Here is an 18,248-nt window from a genome sequence, read left to right as displayed (position 1 = left end):
CAAATCCCTTGGCTTTCTGCAGTTCTCCACTCAGAGTAGCAATTTAGTAATCCTGTAAGGAATTTACTAGGTCCTTAGGATTTTCTTTCTATAAACCTCCTTCCTTCCCTGCATATTGCAGTAACCCATCTTTTAGTAGGAAAATACCACAGAGAATGCTGCATGGGAAAAGAGATTGTAGAAGAAGCAGGGAAGCAAGAGGGAATAAGACCTTGATCCTCAACTCTTTGAAGGTAATGGATTGACTTCAGCAGGCTTTGGCTCAATCCCCAGCTGTCAGGGAGAAAAGTCAGTAAAGAAAAGAGAAAAAACAGCTGAGAATCAACAGGGAAACAAAGGAGACAGAAAGAAAAAATACTGAAGACAAAAGGAAGAAATCATAAAGCGTAAAAGGTAGAGTGCCAAGGGAAGAACAATCTGGAAAATAAATGGGTTGTGCAGGAAGCTGATTTACTCCTGTTTTTTATAGCTGGTTGTCCACATAGGACAACCTCAGCATGGCCACGACTGCATTTGCCTATTAATGTGCTTTGTGTCATGCCCTGTGTCCCAGCTGCTCTGGCAGCCAGGCCAGCACTTCCATGGAGAACACCACGGCTCCCAAGTGCTGTACATCTCTGGGTTTCCTATACAAGGAGCAGTCTGGCGTGCATCTGGGTCCAATCTTGAGCTCACGCAGAAGTCAATGGGAATGGAAGGAGCTCATTGTCAGAGTGACGCACAGTCTTGCCTTTTGCTTCCACTGCACCAATGAATCAATCATTTAACACAGATCTTACATGCACAAGATTGTTTTGAAGGCCAAGAACAGGAGTCAGGAGGCTTAAATTTGGTTTCAAAGAAATGCCACGAGATTCTGACAATATCAGTAATTCTGTAAATTATTATTTTCCTTACTTTCTTCTCTTGAAAGATGCATACACCTGATTTGTCTTTGGCTTTTTGGGAGCCCCTAGGCTGAAAAATACCCCTAGGATACGATGAGGATACTAGAATGAATCTGTTGGAGACCAAGATAAGCAAGGAAACATGATCAGGAACCTGTGTGAAGGGCAGATCTAAGAGAGACTGTGTAGAGACACAGGTAGGGATGGTGGGCAAAACTCCTGGGTGCATGAGGAGTCTGTGATTGCATGAGGACATTGGGGACAGAGTCTAGGACTGAATGATGAACTGAATGGGGAACACTCAACTGGATTTTCAAAACTGGTGGGTGAAGCTTAAGGTAACAAGACAGGAACTAGCAGGACAGCAGAAGCTGTAGGCACACACTCCCCCAGAACCATTACATTCCCATATTTCTGCTCTCAGTCAGTATGTGCCTCAACACACTCTTATCTACAGATGGCAATTTGCTATTTCTATGAGTTAATTCTGGTGTCTTAACTACCAAGATGGCGATGTGGAATTTTACTGATGTCAAAGATAGACTATAACCTGCAAAATGGAACTCATCTTTGTCTGGATTGCTTTTAAAAAAAAAAAAAAAGGAAAAAAGGAAATCACATGCACACAAAACTCTGTTCAGAGGGAACAAAATCACTCACTCAAAAGTCAGGAGATGTTAGGTTAAGAATGCTTGAAAAATTGTAGTAGCCTCCCTTGAACGTGGTTTGTGGAATGGAGTTTTTAACGACACAATTATTTTTCTCCTCACAGATTGCCTAAGCTGTTTGTTGCAATAGTTGGGAGATGTATAATTAAAGGGAGGAGATAACTGAAAGGAAAAAGATGGTCTTATCGTTAATGCAATGTGACCTCTATAACATTGGGCAAATTGCTTAAATGAAAATTTTCCCACATTATCTCTTAATGTTCATATCTCTGTTTCTGAGTATCCAACTTGGTATCTGAACAGATTTGTAGAAATGCTGAGCACTCATAAGAGAAACTGAATTGAATAGGAGCAGTGCAGTGAGTGCTTAACACTCTGTACAGCTGACTATTCCGAAATAGGAGATCTTTGACAGTTAGACTGTACATTCAAAATAGAAAACTCAACCTTAGATTCCCTGCCTAGGAAGTGGAAAGACATCTTTTTTTGTTCTACTATGTAATGGAAGAACAAACTTATCACAGGCATGAAGCACTTGGGCTCTTTAGTGATAAACAACAAAAAATTCTGCGATAAAGAATATAACTCACATCAAAGGGAAGTCTGAGTAGCATACAGTAGGGAGGCAAGGGACATATATGGATAATGGAGGTTAAATCAAAATAGGAAGAACGCCATCTATCCTGTACACTGAAAGAGGAAAGGGATTGTGGAAAAAGAAATATGGTCAAATATTAACAGATGCCTGTTTATCTAAGAAAACAGTTTTGAAGAGAACGAGCAGTGACAAGACAAGAATGTGTTCAAAAACATTCTGTCAAGCCTATGCAAAAATGTGTTAAGGACCTATAAAACTGAGATAATGATACTTTTCCTTGCAAGCAAAGTGCTTGGAGAATTGCTGGTGAAATCTGCTACAAAACTTAATGCATTTTTCTTTTCATGGGAACTATAAGACCTCACCAGGTGACTCCAGGATAGCTCAAAGGATGAATCTGAATACAATTGCAGTCAGTGGGAAGTTAGTTAATTTTGGGGGGTTGGAGCAAAATCCATGAGCCATCAAAACCAGTTTCATTTTAGAAAGTGACTCGATGTCATGAGCTGTATACCCTAGAGACAAAACCATGGAGCTGAGGTTATTCTGGTGACATAAGCTAGGATCTGGGGTTTGGTTTATTTTTTAAACAAGTTGTGTCTTGGCAGCAACCCAGGAAAAAAGCAATATACATAAAAATAATAAAAGAAAGAATAGCATGGTCATAAAACAGCAACTGAAGTCTGTGAAATATAAGGGGGGGGCAGAACTGAGTCACTAATAAGGCATAGTCCAGCTGAAGTAGTAAAAAGCAAAAAAAGGCTTAGCTGAGGCTGATGGGGTCACCTGAAGCTCCTATCCCCACACATGCAGCAGAAGGACGTAGCTGTAATGGACAGATTTCTTCCCTTCTGTCAGTTAGCCAGCAGAAAAGCTGAGCACCTGCTGAAGGCTCTTGTCAGTGACAAGCAGCGAATGGTGGCACTAAAAGTGCAAGCCAATGCAGCGAATGTGACCTGAGAAATACAGGCTGACAGTGAAAAATGCTGCAGATCTGAAGTACTCCATAGCTCTCTGAGTTTATGAAAGCAGTGCATCTGGGCAGCTCACATGGGAAACAACGACAGGGCACATGCATGTCTAAGGTGTTACCGTGGAGAGACAGAAAATGCAGGGTGCTAAGCATCATTTAGAAATGGAGTCTTACCACCATAGCAAAAGAAAGAGAACCAGATTCCCCATTTTTGCCAAATTCCCAGGCCCATCCTGTTGCCAAATTCCCAGGCTCTGCTCTAAGTCAGCTGGACCTACTGTTCCCAGTATTGTCAAAATACTCCTTAAAAGGCCAAACATCCAAAAGCTTCTGCCTGTCACTGGCACAAGATCTACTCCACTGTGAGTTCCCATGCGTAAGCTTTTATCTCACTTTGCACGTGGTTTCCCTGAGCCCTGTTTTATTCCACACCACACTGTGGAAAAAAGGCTACATGTCCATTAGTGCCATAAGTAACAGGGAGTTACTGTCACTACAGCTGGGCTGCAGCTCCTCCATGTAGGTGTGTGTTTGAGAGTTTAGTAAAGGGACACGAGATATTTTCTTGAGTAGCTTATCCTTAAAGCCTCTGGGAACGTGAGCAATCCCAGATTCAGTGAATTTGTCCAAATGAAGAATTACCAAATACTTATGTTGTTTTAGTGAACTTCTCAAGGCAAGAGTTCTAAGGTATAAGCTCTTTTATTCTGTTGTCATATCTTTGGAAGAGGAATCCCCTTTTCTCTAGATAACATCTCACACCATGGTGGTGTTGCAACCTTGCTATAGTAATATCTATTTTCCATTTTCTCTTGATTTAGTCTTGAGGTGGTCAGAAAAAATAGAAATGGAAATGTACAACTATGCATGACCTGTGAATTCTTTGCTACCACAGATATCTTGGTTTTGTGCTTTTCCCTGTCACATTAATATCTGATTGGTTGTGCATGCATAAATGGCAAACTTTTAAGTGGGAATGGACTTGTTTTTAATATTGTGTACTTACAGGAAGAGTTTATGGGAAGGACCTTTTCTCTAATTGGAATATAATGTGATTCTGTGATGAGGAACATGGATATATTTGGGTGACATAAATCAAAACACTCAGCATCTGTACCACAAGAGGGATGATATGACTTATACAATGGAAAATCACGACTTTCAAATCTTCTGGAATTACAAACCCACAATTTTAATCAAAATCTGTTGGCTTTATGCTGTTAATATTCATATATTACAATACATGCAAGAAAGATTACATATTACATATTGAGACTCAGCAAAATAAGTTAATTTCTCTGCAATGTCAGCTCATGTTCCTTTCTTAAAGCATGTTGTGTGGAAAAAGCACAGCTGATTTCTGATACAGTTTTGCTTTTGTAATTGGATTTACATAATGTAGTAAGATGCCCTTTTAAATTTCCTTCTTTTCAAATCTGTTAATTGTTTTTCACTTATCGTGTTGACAATACTACCACAAAGCCTATTTGATTTATAGTTGCATTTTGGCAGATGAATTTGTTAACATAAATATCACAATTCTTTGCCACATTGCTAGTAAAAACAATATTTTAAATAATTTTAAAAATTGATTTGACCTTTCACTTTTTATGACCTTTCACTTTTTCAGAGTTCTGAGCAAATTCGCCAAGTGTATGACTAAGACAGCTTCCTTCCTTTGGAGTAATTTTATGGTTTATGTAATAAACAATGCAGAGAAAGTAAATGTTCTTTGTTTACAAACAAAGAACTCCCATTCAAGTGTTAAACAACTGTTATTATTAATTATTTACATTGTGATAGCTCTGCAGAGACACCATCATGGAGCATGGTTCTATTATGTTAGCTGTTATACAAACATAGATGAAAAAGACAATTGTGACTATTTCTTATGCCCAGTATGCTAAGTTGCCTAAGGTAACAATGATTTGTTTATAAAAAGCAGGAAAAGGCCTGGATTAATCCAAACAAAAAAGCCTAATTGTACTACTAAAATCATTTGTGGTAAGGAAAAAGGAAACAAAACTAGAAAAGAATGTGCTGCGTTAACCTCCCATCTGTTTACTGTTAATAGAGGGATGAGCTACTCAGCTCTTCAGAACGACCATTAAAAAAACAAGACTGAAGAGGAATCAAGATAATCTTGAAAGGAAAGTGAGACAATTTTTAATGGCTGCTTCCTACATTACCTTCTGCATGCTGAAATACAGCGGTGCACTACGGGAACTTCAAAGTCAGAGCAGACCAGGCTCCAGAGGTAGACCAGATGACTCATTACTTTTGCCAGCTTTAGCTAAAACCCAAATGAACACTGATTTCCTCTTCCTAGAAACACAGAATATCCTGAGTTGGAAGGGACCCACAAGGATTGTTGAAGTCCAAATTCTGGCCCTGCACAAGACTCCCCAGGAATCCCACCATGTGCCTGAGAGCATTGTCCAAACACTTCTTGAACTCTGTCAGGCTTGGTGCTAAGACTACTTCCCTGGGGATCCTGTTCCAGTGCCTAACTACCCTCTGGGTGAGGAATCTTTTCCCAATATCTAACCTAAATCTCCCCTGACACAACTTCAGGCCATTCCCTTGGGTCCTGTCACTGGGCACCAGAGAGATCATTGCCTGCCCTGTTGTTGCTCTTTCTTCTGGATCTTTTTTCTTTCCAGTCTATTTCTTCTATATCTTTCTCTTTGTAGCTTTTGTTTAAGTAAGGGTTTTTATTAGTTGTCTGGGATCACAGGCCTTGTTGCTGTGACATTAAATAGGTTGAGATCACTGCATTCAAAATCCTGAGTCCTATTTAACGTTTTAGAACTGGACATGAACACACTTTTGATTCACTCATCAAATTTAAAATAACAGTGATGCAGAGAGCTTACAATATAGAAGCATTACATCAATCTAAACTTATAAAAATACTACTATTTTTGGACCCAGAACTACTTGAAAGTGTTTCTGTTATTAATAAAAGCAGCATCAGTAGGTGTTAGATCCCTTAGAAGTTACAGGTTTAAGAGATTGATGCAGGAAGTGTGAGGCATATCAGGATGGTGAAGTCTGTAAAACTACAGGCAAGCATTCTAATTACTGGATTACACTTCCTTCTCCTATCACATTGCTGTTTCCAGCAGATTTGATTCATTATTGTTGCTTCATTTTCAGTATTATGCCAGTTTCCGGAGTAGCCAATACAATATACTGGGTTCCACTGAATTCTCCAGAAGCAACAGCCTCCCACAAAACCCCACTCCCTTCAGAGTGCCTATTTAAACTGGGATTAGCACGTCAGGAAGCAGTCAGGCACGTCTTTTTCTGTAGGTTTGCTGAACGATACTTAACCTCCTGTGCCAGAATCTAGAGAGGACTGTTTTCTCCTGTAGACTTTTTCTGAGGAAAAAATTGTTCCCTTTCTCTCTAAGAGGGTTGTTTCCATTAGGCTTTTGGAGAAGCAATCTCTGCTAGCAGACATGATCATAATCATAAAGGCATCTCAGCATCTCAATTCATGTATGAGAATTAGAGGGAGCAGCCCCCATCATTTAATCTGATTCCCAGCTGAGAAAGAAGCAGGCAGAAGTAGTGTCTGCTCAATTTGTCAACAGGAAATCTGACAAAAAAAGTACAGTTCTAGTCTGGTTTTGGTGAAGAGCTGAGGCTTTTGATAGAACTATTTTAATTAGAAATATTTCTGGTCAATGGTGCTTGTTCTCTGCAGAAAATTGCAGCTGAAGCAGTGATAATAATCCTAGCTATTACAATTTCATATTATTATGGAGTCTTTCATATATTTACTTTGATTGTCTTATACTCTTCTTCTTTTTAGGCTGTATTACCTCCTTGGTGTGCTGTGGTCATGTGACTGCTGTGATGCACCATTTCCCTGTACAAATAAAATGAAAGAGGAAGGTATCTACTTATTTATGACAAGGAATCCAACCTTCAGTGAAGAATATAATTTTGCAATACCTGGACTACAGTTCCCATGAGGCAGAGCAGCTGTGTTTAGGAAGCAAAATATTTTTCTTTCTCCCTGCCATTTCAGAATATTCTATCTAAAAAAAGTCTCCTTAACTGCCCATTTTCCAAGCAGCTCCAACCAAGTATCCAAAATGAGACAATAGAGGAAATAACAGATGAGAGACCTAGTTAAGGAAAAAAAGAAACCTAGACTTTTTTCAGATTTCATCATCTTCTAATGAGTTTATTTGCTTTTATGTGAGGTACTTAGGCTGATTCTTCTGAAAAATTGGAAGTTAATAATGATCAATCTACATTTACTTTGCACATAGCCGTAGAGGTTATGATGCATGGCATAATTGCAGTGTACTGAATGTTTCCCTTTTATAGCTGGCTGCAGAGACAGTAATAGCCTGTTACTCATTTCTAGGTGAAGGAGTTCCTCCTTCAGTTTAGGAATTTGTGCTTCTGCTGATGAAATTTGTGAACTTGATTCTGACTGGCAGTTGTAGACAGCTACATTTAATTATCATACAAACAACACTGGTTTATCATTCTTCTTTCAAAACAACCCCAAAGCACCTGAAAACAATACTGTATCAAACAAGCCAAAGAGCTCTTGGAAAAGAAGTTTTCCTAAATGCTTTTCTTTACAGGTAATAATTTATCACGTGCTTTAAGTATTCTCTTTTCTTTGTTTTGTTTCTCTTTCTCTCAAAGACAATAAAAAAATAGAGAAGACACAAGGTTATATCTGGCATGACTCCAACACCAGTTCATATCTTATTCAACAATAAATTATTTATCTTTTTTTCCTGAGGAAGACAATCAACATGCAAACAAAATCAGGATGTATTATGTGTATTTACAAGCACGTGAAACATAACAAAGATAAAAGAAAGAATTGAAAATTTAAATTATTCTTGAGGAAAAGACACCAGGGATAAAGTGAAATATCATGAATGTATTCAAGTACATTGGCCCAAATCCATGCCAGCTATTAATCCATAGCTCACAGTTGAATTTGTTTCACTGTTATTTAGAAACAAAACCTGAGCAGTTACCATGAGCTAACAACATCGGCACACAGCACAGTGCAGTGAATTAGACCGGAGAAAACACATTTAGTTAGAGAGCTGCCACCGAAAACAAAGGATGAGGTGGTAGCTTTGGCTTTAGTGCATGACTGAGAAGGGCTGGGATCACTTCTTGTGAAAATCATCCCCTCTCTGTGGGTCTATTCTTTGGGTAAAATAAAACTATTTTACCTTTCTGCATCATGAAAACCTTCAGTGAAGATGTGCTGTGCTGTCATTTGAGACCAATCTGCCCCTTGGAGAGCAAAAGCCGTGCACCTCTTCTGTGTGAAGGACAATCCCTGCATTTTCCTGGGTGGCAGCTCTAGCCATTTCAGCCAAAAGACGGCTAAATTTTGAAGGGAAGAGAGAACGCAGTGATGCTGTTGTCTGTGCTGACCAACAGAGAGGATGAGCAGACCTGGCAGGAGCTGCCCCACAGGAGGGGCAGCATTGCCTGGCCCTGAGGAGAGACCCGCCCTGGCGGTTGCCCTGGATAATGAATGTTCCACTACAGCTGTGCCTGGCTTCCCCCTTCCCTCGTGCCTGGCTTCCCCCTTCCCTCAGGATTTGGTGTGGTGCCCTAATGACGCTGGGTGTGAAGAGAGGTGACCATCAGTGGGGCTGGCAGAACTGGGTCCCGCTGCCATGTCAGGAGCTCTTCGGTGGCTGTCGCTCAGGAGGAGGTAAGGCTGGAAGCATGGCTTCAGTCATCTTCGGGGTGACGACAGATCATGGTGTTCAGAGCTCCACGTTCACAGCTTTAACTGATTTAGAGAACCTAGGAAAGGGTTTCCTGGGGTTTTGGGGGGAGACTTGAGACTGTCCCTCCTTAGCATGAGAGGAGCTCTCTGGGTGGGTGCTGGGTCCCTGTCACCACTCACCTGACCCAGAGGTGATTCCATCAGTTGTGAAGGGACAGAATGATGTTAGGGTTCTGCTGGAAGGCCCGAAGGGGTCAGCTCCTGGAGTCTGAAGGTCCTGAGGGGACTGTCCCTGCTTGACAGAGCAGGTGTTGGGAATGTCCCACGCAGGGCAGCACTCAGCGCTGAGGGGGCTGCCAGCTGGCGGGGGGCATTATTTGCACTAGGTTTCTCTGTGGATTCATAACAAATATTTGTGACGGGAAGGAAAAAGCAAACTTTGTTGTGCTGCTTCACAGGGGATGTGTGCCAGGGAGCCATAAGAACTGAGGCTTCCTGGGCTCTGGGGCAGCAGACAGGGGGTCCTGTGGACATGGGCAGGCCTGGGAAGGCCCTGGAGTCGATCCGGGTATTCAGGTGTAAAAGCACACTCAGGGCCCTGGCAGTGGGCTCTGTGCTACTGCAGTAACTGGGTGAGAAGTGAAATTAAATAGCAGAGAATTCTGCAAAAGGAAGCATCTGATAAAAAATAAGCATTTTTGCTGAGCATGGAACACATTGTCACAGGAAGCCACAGAGGCCAAGACCTTAAAAAGATTGAAGAGGGTTTGGTCAGTTATGTTACAGCAGGATTGCCCAGATTTGGCATTATTTATGTCAGACTTCGGAGAGATTTTAAAGCATGTGCTCCAGAGAAGTATGGAGTCTCTCAAGAGATTAACTTGAGATTTAAAGCAGAAAAAAAAGCATCAGATTATGTCACTGCCCTCTTAAACTACAATTAGAGAGGATACTGATCTGAACAGATTGCCAAGTTGATAACACATGACAATTCCTATACTCTGAGTGCAGCCCTGAAAAACAAAAGTATGTGTGAAAGGCGCGTGATTTGGGATTTTGCAAAGGCTACCTGCTGACAAATGGAAGCATATCTGACCTGAGCATCTTTCAATCAGTGAGGTTCCATCCTTCAGGAAACAGCAATAACTGACAAAAACGTTATTGCTTCCACAAATTAATTCAGGTTTCCTGCTCTTTTATCTGGTACATAGTGTTTTGTTCTCTCTCTCTCCCCTGCCCTCCCTTTTTATTCTTGGATGCATGTGAGACAGGAATCCTCCATCACTTAGGTAATCACTTGTATTTACAAAACCAATCCGGTGTTACAACATTTCTGATGACATGTGAAAAATTACCTCTGGATGTGCCAGTGTATCAGCAAAGCAAACAATAAGCAGGACATGGAATCCTGTGGCAACTCACATATGAGTTTAGAAAAGTTAGAGTATGTGAAGATGGGAAGAAAGCTGCCATTCATACCAGCTGTCCTGCTGCCATTCCCAGTTTGGGCAGCAAAATGTGGTTCTTCAAAGTATACAGACTTCAGTTTGACCTTAAAGATTTCCTGGGTGAGCTTTAAAGAGAAAGTTGCATTGGTTGTATCAAGCCTTCCCATAAAGAACACATCTGTGTAAAAGGTAATAAATTAGAAATATGTTTCTTTATATACTTTTAACTCCACCTAGCAAAATGCCCAAGCACTTTGGGAGCTACTGGGATCCTTTGCCTGCCACTGAAGTGCAGTCATTCCTTGGCTGCAAAACAGCAGCTGCTGCAAGATCCATTATTGAATAGTTTGAACATTGTGTGTGAAGAATACTATTTTTCACTGAAACCACGTGGCAAATAGGAACAGTAATGCAAGAATTGAGTGGTTTTCAAATACTGTATTGTCACAATCCACGCCTCAGATCTCTCATGGATTCTGTTTTCCCTTTCAGTGTCACAGTCTTTTTCTCAATATTTTCTAACATATACTGGAGTTACCATAAAATAGTTAAGCAAAATTAGAGTGACTATTGGCAACAATGTGAATCTAAGCTTCCTTCAACAGGAGGTGTGCATCTGCTTTGCTGCACTCTGTCATTCGGCATTCTCTTCTCAGAAGTGCTGGCAACTGACACTTGTTATTGTGGACTTTTTTTCTATTGCATGCAGACATATAATTTTCTCTCCAGGTCACTAAGCATGTTTGTTCTCCTCTCTTACTTGTTTGTTGTCCTTTTGTTTTCAGCATTGGCTGAAAGTTTGCTCATAGCTGGATTTTTGTAAGAGATACCTGACACAGAAAGAGTTCAAAGAAATATGCTTATTTTGGAGTCTAGCTGGTCAAAAAACCCCTCAAATAAACAACAAACCCCCCAAACAAAACAAAACAAACCCCCCCCCCCAAACCTCAGGGAAAAAAAAAAAAAAGGAAAAGGTTTTTGAAATCTTAAATTAATCTTGACCTGAGCTCCAAGCAGCAGAAAAACATCACAGCTCAGAGACTGACAGATGCTTTACTACTCTGACAGCAGTGGTCTTAGTAGATTGGAATTTGAGAACTGCTGCATTTGCTGAATCAGTAAAACTGATTGCCTGGAAACCAAACTGCTAAATACTTGGAACACCTATGCAAAGATCTTGCCTTGCTTCCTCCTGCTGTTCAGAAGAATTAGGAATGGATTACAGATGAAAATCTGGATTAAAGTGAATCTGAACTTTCATAAAATGTGGCCGGCTCTGTTGAAAGATGTGATTATTCAGACCTAGCTATTAAACTTGGGGGCTGAACCCACATTCTAACACTGTTATTCAGGCTCATCAAAAACACCTTCAAGGAACTACAAGTGGGTGTAACAGGGACATGCAGTGAGGTACCCCGATGTGTGTTTCGGTGCCAATCACTGAACTTCGTGAACCCTCAGCACCATCATTTGTAGCAATGTGGCACCAATCTCCAAAGCTTCTTCCAGCTGTGCAGTGAAAAATTATTGATACTTAGGCTGCATAATCTTTTCCCTTGTTATGTCAAGAGCAATGACAGTTTGAAGTGAGTGCTGCTGCTTCAGCTCAGCAACTGATACATTTCCTTACCTGATGCAGTGTTCTTAGGCAGTGATTAATGACAGCCCTTGATTCAGAGCCTGTAACTGTGATGAGCATTAACAGGTAGACCTACAAACAGCTCCTGAGAGAGGGAAAGGTACTTACTGGTATCTCAGTCTGACTGCTTATATTGGTCCCAATCAGACTGGTCAGAGGTCATCCCATTTCAACTCAAGAATCTCAAAGGTCCAAATTTATGGCCCAGTCTGACCCTACAGGAACTGGAAGCTAACTTGTCTGATTTAATCAGACTTAGGCTGACAACCCATATTAGAGTACCCATTTTCTTCTGTGGCAAAATCAAAAGTGCCAGCAGTATTGCTTCTGTGCAGAAATAAGGAGATGCAGAAGTGCCTGCAATGTTAACAAAACTGATGGAAACTCCCCATTTTTTATACAGGGTATACAAGTAAAAACACCCCAGATCGTTATGCATTTAAGCACATATGCCGATCTTTAAGCAAATATGTGAGTATCACTGTCCTCCCCTGAACTTTAATGGGACTTCGGGCCACTGTTCAAGGATAAATCTATATTTATGTTCCTTGTACACCTGAGATGGGCTTGCTCATGACTTTTTTTGCTTTGCTGGATCAGGGTTTATAGCCCTAAAAGTTAATTTCTATCCTAGTCTGTTTAAATATTTCAAACACATATACAAAAATAAACCTAATCTTCTGCCAATATTCCACCTCGCTGGTCTCATGACATTCAGGAAACAAACCACTGATCTTTCCGATGATCTGACTTACAAATCTAGTTTTAGAAGGCACTGGCGGCTAATCGTTCCTGCAGCTGGAATACCTACATTACTGCATCTCTGTTGCATGTGACTAGCTTGGAAAATGAAGTTAAACTTGTACAATAGAAGTAATTTAATACATGATTTAGAACTTTAACCATCTTACTACAAATTAATTTACATGCCTACAAACCTTTACTTGTATGAGTAACCTTATGAGTTTTGATGAGGAAGGAATATTATGAGGTCTGGCCTGCTGATTGTAGAAATGATTGTATCATCATAGGCCAGTGATAATATTTACATGAAATGTAGCAGTTGCACTCATTGTTCAGGGTAAAACAATTCTCATTTTTTCTGTCTTATTTTCCTTCATTATCACTGTTGAATCTCACATTTTTGAAGAAAGGAAGAGCAGAATCAAGCTCAGTATTGTGTTATGACAATCTGAATATAATATATAGGCAATCAAATAACTGATTGCACTTAAACCTCATTATATACCAAATAAAATCATAGCTGAGATTTAGATAGATCACTGCTCATTTTAGCCATTTCAGTTGACCTCTGACACCACCTTTATGGCTGGTGGAAAGGATACTCAATATTTTATAGAACTGTATTTTTTAAGATACATTCACAGAAAAATTTAGGCTGGGAGGAACACCTGGAGGTCTTAATCCAAGCTTCTGCTCGAAGCAAGTCTGGCTTCAAAGTCAGATCAGGTTGCTCCAAGTCTTGCCAAGTTTTGAAAATCTCCAAGGGTGGAGATTGAATAGCTTCTTCGGCCCCCTGTTGGAGTGATGCCCTAGTCCCACTGAGATATCTATTTCCATCTTTCCAATCAGTATTTCTCTTGTTGCAGCTTGTGACTGTTGCCTTTTTTTCTTTTGCTGTGCACCGCTAAGAAAAGTCTGTGTCTGTCTTCTCCAGTGGATTAAGGTAATGGAAGACTGTACATCCCCTCTTGACCTTCTTGTCTCCAGGCTAAGCAAACCAGTTGACCCTGCCTCTCCAGGTACATCAGGTGCTCTGCTCCCATTATTGCCTTAGCAGCCTCCTCTGGAGCCTCTCCAGGTTGTCAGCATCTGTTCTGAGAGCCCCAAACTCCAGCTGCGGGGCTGTTCTCTCTGCCTGACCTGGCACATGGGGCACTTCTGAGGCCAATGCACAACTTTGCATTTGCCCTTGTTGAACCTCGTGAGGTTCCTACTAGCTTGCTCCTCTGGTTTATTAAGGTCTTTCTGAATGGAAACCCTGCTTTCCAGTGCATCAACCACTCCTCTAGTTTGGGTGTCACTCGATGAGGTTGTGTTGTGTCTCAGCATCCAGGGCCATATGGCATAGCAGCAGGATAACATATTGACTTAGTCAGCAAGTGATAATTTTCAGCTTATCTGGCAGGAATAGAATTCTTGATAATTGTTGACCAGAATTCATGGAATATTTTTGGCCACTAGACTAGACTGAATATACAATAAACTTTGCAGTACATGCTGAGCTAATTAAAATATATAGAGAGATATTGTATTTTGATTACACGTGTCCAAATATATTTTTAACTAGTAAAGCTATTTCTGACGAAGAACTATGCATGTAAAAGAAATGGAAAATAGATAATCAGTAATATGCAGTTATATACACGTATAGGAAGCGGTTGGAATTATCTGAGTTGAATAATTACAATGGCATAGTGCTCAATACCTGTGACCCAGTACCCGACTCAATACCTGACCCTGCCTGCTCCAACCACCCTGATGTGTGCAGCTGCACAGAAGGCATGATGAATCTCTTGCTTGCTTTTATGTTGTGCCTTATGTTTGAGATGTTGCCACTATATCTTGTTATGGCCAAGCTGAAGGAAGGTGAAGTTACAGTGTTTTTAATGTAACAAAAACAGGCCACATGCTGCAGAAGCATCCAGCCCCACCTCCTCCTGGTGATTAGGTTTAGCAGTGATAACAGGGAATATTCATATTTCTCATATTACTAGCTCAACCTAGGCCCCAAGATTCTCTTTCATCACAGCTACTTCCACTACCCTTCTCTTTGGGGGGGAGGGAAGCCACCTTGCCTCAACGAGTCAGACAGCGAAGAGTGCAGAGAGGGCTCTCTATAGGAGACCTCCAGCTCTTTCCTCAGGCAGGGCCTTCCATTGCATTGCCAAATCAAAAAGTGGGACACTGCAGTTCAAGAGGGAATGTGGCTACAATGTGCAGATCTAAGTTAGATTCCCCTAAAGTTGCAGGTAGAGCTTTTGGGTTCAGGGTTTGTTGTTGGGAAATGTCTCAACCTGTGAAATTGTAGTTATCCTGTCTAGGAATTTGAAACCACGTTTTCCCAAAAATCATGGATGTCTCTGCATTAGTTCCCATGGGCCTCTTTCTTAAGAGATAAAAGACTTAGTGACTCAGTCACAACCATCATAGGTGAAGCTACAATACAGTTTCTTGTCTAAGCCCTTATTTTCAATACTTGTCTGAAAATCTGCAAAATGGAGGGCTGAAATTTAAGCTAATTGGCCTCTGACTAAAGATGAAAATATTATTTTGAAAGTACTTCATATTTTGATTGAGAAGACTAAAAAAGTTTCATTTAAAAAAATGGTTTTTTCTCCTGACCTTTTAGTTTGAACAGCCCTGCAGCCAAAGTGGGTGAGATTTGAAAGTCGATTGGTTTTTATTTGAATTAAAAGCATCTGAATATCACAGACTGAGTAGGTACAGTATGTTTTTTAATTCAGTGCATCAAAAACATGCAAGTTTGGAAGGACACAGCATTACCTGAGTGCTACAAACTTAAGTCCTCAGAATGGACTTTCCAGGTCATGATCTCCAAATACTACAAGAGAATTACAATCTGCAGAACAGATATTCAGTTTTCCCAGCATGTTCACATCTCCACTACACTGAGAATTGCATTTTCCAAACCAGACATTGCAAGTTGCATTATCAAGGCATTGGTCATCACATACGCGAACGGAGGAAGGAAAGTGAATACTTTCAAAGCCTACTCACATTTAGACCCAGACTTTTCAGTAGACCACAGCTCACTGAACATAACAGTTTGTTGTACGAGTGTAGAAGCGTAGAAAAGATCTACCCTGTAAAGCTTTTCAATGTAGCTGTTTAAAGGAAAATTAGAACAGGGCAAGATACTGCAAAGGTTGTAATGGGAACTTGCAGTGTTTAGCTCATCTTTCAGCTGAATTGCCTAAGGTGGGGTATGAAGTCAGCAGATAAGCTGTCAGCAGTCCTAAATTCACTTTCCATTCAAGTGTGGTTCTTGCAGAGAGTGTTTAGTGAGATGTCTGATGTGCCAAACAACATGTCTTTAAATTAAAGCTTAAGGCTAATTGTAAAGGTACTTATACTTCCCAGGGAAAAAAAAAAAATCCCACTTGTGTTTAGCAGGGAAGGTTTCAGTCCCTCAGGTGGAATGTGTCTAGGAGCACCATAAAGGTGTTCAGTGCTAGGTTTTATACTTCCAGTCTCAAGGCAGAAGTAATATCCAATAAACACAGTCACTAGGCTCAGAGCTTGAGTTAGAGGAAGGAGAAAGCAATTTCTGATGTAGTATTAAACCTCCTAACGGTGTTGTTAAAAACTAATTTTTCACTGTTCTTTTTATTTGCCAACAAATAGGTGACTGCTAGGTGCTGTATATCTTACCTCAGTGTGGATCTTACTGGGCAACAACAAGTGTCTCAGTTTAACATTCACTCCTCCTAGTATACCATGTGGCTAAGACAACTTCTACGTTTCATGAGTCTTTGTCTGCAAAGAGGGAACTTTCTACTCTGTGAGACTCAGTGGGAATACTCAGACCTGCCTCTGTGAAGTATGGTGACATTTGCTAACTTTGTCATGTCAAGTGACATATGAAAATTGGCAATTTATAGTACCTGGCTTCAGGGGAAGAAAAAACTGTATAGCACTTGTCTGTAGGCTTCAGATATAATTCTCTGAAAACAAAGCAGTTGTCCCAATTTAAGCTCATTTAATTTCCTTCCAAAGAAGTTAAATACAGTCGCTCCGGTGACAGTGTCAAGTCATCCCTCTATATTATTCTATTTGTTTCATCACAGGCTCTTTTCTCCAGGGAGCTCATTTGTATTCTCTTGCTTTCAGGTCATATGACTCTTAGTTTGTGTCATGGATTTAAATTTGACTTCTCTTTAGTATAAATTAAAATGTTACTGTTGCCACCAGACTGAGCCCGGAAACCACAACTGTGACTATTTAGCAACCTATTTTAAATTCAAGAAAAAGCCATATACCTAAATATTTTATGGCTAATTGCCATTTGGCTTCAGATCTAGATCTCAGTACTCAGGATAATGCTTACTATCACTATTGCTGCATGCTATTGCTTCTGAGTATTTGCTGTATTTAGAAATACTTTTTTTTTTTGCTTCCTTTTGAGAAAACTACACCATCTAGAAGGGCATTTGGGTTCCACTTGGGTCAGTCACTTGCACCAGCATAAAGATATTTTACTGCATATATTTTGACTGTTTTTTTCTGTCAACTCTGCTTTTTGTCTTGCAGTGCTGTATGGAAATAAAAACTTGTAGTTTTTACTACACAAACACTAGTGTAATGATTGGCTGAACATATGTGCCTAACTCTAAACAGCATAATTTAAATTTTTGGCCCATGACATATGCACTTTCCCCTTCTCTCACTTCATGTCAAATGGTCTGGACATCTACAGCAAAATTACTTTTCTAATGAGACTGCTACTATTGTGGATTGAGGGTCCAGAGATCAAGTGTGGGTCAATGTTCTTGCCTAGCTTCCGGACGATGCGGCCAGGGTTGATTTTGCTCCAGATCACCCTCTAAAACATCTACCAGGGAAGTTTATCTGAATGCCCAGAACAGCTCAAGCTCGAGCAGGTCTGCACAGCCAGTTCAGCCATAAACACACCGGCCTGCCATGTGCAAGCACAGGCTAACACAGCCTGCTCCGGGTAGGCTGCAAAATGCGATGCTAACTGCGATTTGGGAGACTGTCTTTGGATGACCCGTCTCACAGAAAGCCTAGGTTTGGTGTCTTTTTACCCCCTAGAGCTCTGTTCTACACTTGTAGGTCCTGGTCCCCAGCAACGCCCAGCAATACCTGTTATCCTGCTACCTTCTGCCCTATAGTCCAAAGTGCTTCCATCCCTCTGAGTCCTGCTCGTCTTCCCCGCAGCTTGTCTGCGCTCTGTTTAACTCCCCCCTACCAGCCCCTCTCCGTGCTCTGCACCGCTGTGTTTGAAGGCAGCAAAGGCGCCCTCTCTTTCCTGCAGGCACTGGGGGCAGCGGGTTTGCCCCTTCTCCCTACGGTCTTCGCCTCCCGGGAGATCCTGTGCCAGACCTGCCGCTGCTCGAGCCGCCAGGCAGGCTGCTCACAGGAGTGCCACACGAACCCACACGGAGTGCAGGCCGTGCTCCAGAGGCACCCCCGGCTCACCGGGTGCCCTGCGGGTCGGGCGGCTCCGAGCGGGGGGAGCGGCGTGTGCGGGGCCGGCGCTCCGGGAGGCACCAGCAGCACCTAGCGGTGAGAGACG

This window comes from Myiozetetes cayanensis, unplaced genomic scaffold (assembly GCF_022539395.1).
Source record: "Myiozetetes cayanensis isolate MyiCay16 unplaced genomic scaffold, myiCay2020 scf9, whole genome shotgun sequence".
Classification (NCBI taxonomy): domain Eukaryota; kingdom Metazoa; phylum Chordata; class Aves; order Passeriformes; family Tyrannidae; genus Myiozetetes; species Myiozetetes cayanensis.
The sequence above is the reverse complement of the archived record's forward strand: the minus strand, read 5'-3'. Positions refer to the sequence as shown.